Genomic DNA, 3,350 nt, shown 5'->3' on the forward strand with positions numbered 1-3,350 from the left:
TAGGGGCAACTGAGGCTAAGTCGAGAAAGCAGATGCCTGGGAGTGAATAATATTCAAGGCCAATCAAATCCTAAGTTACAAAGCATAATGTTAACGGTCTTCCTGTATCTATACAAAAAGGATATTACGTTAAGGTAAACTATTCATAAGGCATAAGGAGAGGAGAAAGGCAATATTTCACTCATACATATAAAATCATAGATTTCTGGGAAACTGATCTTACAAATTAACAAAGTCTGATTAAGGAGAAAGCTGATTAACTGGGTGGGAAGGGGAGAGCATAGGGAAGACTGTTTACATGATTACATGTAAACACAATGGAAGTGGAAGTGCCTCTGGAGCACTGTGGTGGGTGTAACCAGATTGATGGGTGTAACCAGATGAATGGGTGTAACCAGATAAAACCTAAGCTTCTTGAAGGACAGAGCAATGTTACCCAACATATATATATATATATATATATATATATATATATATATATATGTTGGGAGTGTGGCAAGGCATTTGCGTATTTTGCAATCATTTTGAGGCACTGAAGTTTTCATACTGGAGACAAACCTTATGTTTGTAAAGACTTTGGCAAAGCCTTCACTTCCTCCTAACTCCTTATTAAACATAGGAAAATTCATACTTGAAGAAAACATATGCAGTGGTGTGGGAAGATTTTTACTCAATCCTTAAACTTTGCTGTGTGAGAGAAATTTATCCTGGATTGAGGCTTTATATATGAAAGGACTGCAGGAAAATTTTGATGCAATTGGCATAGCTTTCTAAACAGGAAAATTCACAATGGAGAGAAACCTCATAAGTGTAAGGAATGTGGAAAGTTGTTCAGTTTGTCTTCAGCCCTTACTGCACATGTGAAGAGTCATTTTGCAGTGAAATATTATATCTGTCAGGAGTATGGGAAGGACTTTCCTGGATCCTTGGGCCTTATGCATAGGAAAATTAATAATGGAGAGAAGCTATATATAAATATACATTTTATATATATGTAAGAATATAATTACTTATGTCAGAACATGGAAAGCACATTATTCGCACCTGCGACTTTAAAGAGAATCCTGGAGAAAATCCTGTCGGTAAGGAATATAGGAAGGCCTTCATGTTCCCTCAAGCTTTAGTAAATATAAAAGTTATGCTGGATCAATCACTTCCATAATAACAACGGCCGGCGTCAGAACAGGGCCCTGAGGTAAAACAATTTTAGTTGCAACAAGTGGGTGGGGGATTGATACAAAAGGACAGTAAGGAAGGAGATAATCCTGTTATGTGTGAAAGCTTCCTGTGATACTAGTACCATAAGTGAAAGGTACTTGCTGATTATCCCCTGCACCATGGTTTTGACAATGTCCTGGCATGTGGACTTCCCAGGATGTTAACTGGTAAATAATGGTTCGTAGTGATAAAGCAAGGTGAAAGGAATTAAATAATAAGTAAATAGGTACTAACATTTCATTTTGCTGGGTATTGTCAAGATTCACCATGGTTTCATTCTTTGCTGTGACTCTGACTTGGCTCAGAAGCCCTGCTTTGCAGAGGATCATGTCAGAGATCAACCAGGATGCTGTGGTGAGCCCTTTTGACATTGTACAGACAGCCAAAGCTCCATTCATCAGGCCCTTCTGTGTTCTGTTCTGGGAGTCACATCCCGCTGTGCTGTCCATAATTTGTGTCCAGGTCAGCCACATTCCAGGAAGCACTTCACTCGCTGTATCATATCTGCACTCATTGTATTCAGTTTTCCATTTGATTTACACAAACATTGAGGGTAAATGTTTTGAGACTTACACTTTGGAAGCCAGACACAGTAACAACAAAGTCTCCAATGGAGACGTTACTGGGCCCGCTCGAGCAAATCGACGATCAATGGGAGGGCCTTACTTACTTACTTACTTACTTTGGAAGCAGTAAAATCCTAACAATCTAGTATACATCAAAATGGGACCATATAGAATCCAGATGATTGAACATGGGTCAGCTGCATACAAGGCAAACACCCTATCCACTGTGCTTTCGCTGCAGCCTAGGAGCCTTACACATTTACCTGCATTTTCCTAGTTGTTCTCTGCGCAGCTGGTGTCTGGCCCTTTAAGGCTGCTTTCAGACATAGAAGTGATGTCACAGCAGGGCATTTAGGTGTTTGTGTGCAAGAGTCTGGATCAGGTCTTCATTTTTTGCGCAGGTGAAGGGAGAAGAGGCTGTCCTGCGTGGAATGGGTCTGTGAAGGCCATTTTCGTGGCAGGACACTAGCGGCCTTCAGTGAGCGCCCGGCCCCGCGCCTCCCAGTCTCATCACTGTGAGGGGCGGGGCCAAGCCAGCTCTAAGGACACTTTTTAAGCTCCTTTTCCTGAGGCACCCCAGGGTTTTTTGGGGACGCAGTGCAGTGGGGGCTGTACCATGGCGCAGGGGTCGCTGTGTGAGTGCGTGGTTCTGGGGATCCCCTACTGCGACAGTCGCCTTCAGCTCCACCATGGGGCAGTGGCGGTTGTGTGCAGGGTGAGCACAGGGGCTGCAGAGCGTCGGGGCTGGGCCGTTCTGACCCCCCCAGCATGGGACTGCTCTGGGCCTTGTCCTGGACGCTTTGGCCCGGACCTCACAGCTGTAGAACCTGCAGATTCTCTTAGAGCACCGGAGAGATAGCTCAGCGGTTAGGGCGTTTGCTTTGCACCTGGCCCACCCAAGATCGACCTCCAAGCTCGACCAGCACGGGTGCCTGAGCGCAGAGTCAGAAGTTTCTCGTCCATATCGCCGGTGGTGCCTCCAAAACTATAAAAGGACTGTTCATTTTTTAGGGGCAGAGGGGAAACTCCCCAATGGCTAATGACACTGTACCCCTCGGTCACTATTCATTAGTGGCCCTGATGTCCAGGGCCATCCCTTGGGCGTGGTTCTTGGGGTGGTTGCGGTTTGCAAATGAAAATTTACTTTGGGGCTATTTTTGGTTGTATTTTGGGCACATATGTGGAATCTCAGGGCTTATTTCAGGAGCAGCACTCTGGAACTTTTTTTAAGTTCTTTCTGGGTCATGTGAGATGCCGAATATCGATCTGGATCAGCATGGGAAGCGCCCCTCTGAGGTTATTATCTCTGACTCCACATTGTTGTTTTGTCTAACGTAGGATCTCTTTATCCTAAAATCAACTTGAAAATTGCACCCTGACTCTTCATCTCTCCCTGATCAGGCAAAACCCGGCTATTACACTGAGTACTGAGAGTTGTGTTCAAATAATGTCTGGGCATGCGCTGCGTGCCTTTGGTGGCCATGATTGGTCTCCCCACCCTGGCCGGTGAAGGGTGACAGAGGATCGAAGAAGGAAACAGAGGCCAGGCTGTTGGTGACCCAAAGT

This window comes from Sorex fumeus, unplaced genomic scaffold, assembly GCF_029834395.1.
Source record: "Sorex fumeus unplaced genomic scaffold, SorFum_2.1 ptg000019l, whole genome shotgun sequence".
NCBI lineage: Eukaryota > Metazoa > Chordata > Mammalia > Eulipotyphla > Soricidae > Sorex > Sorex fumeus.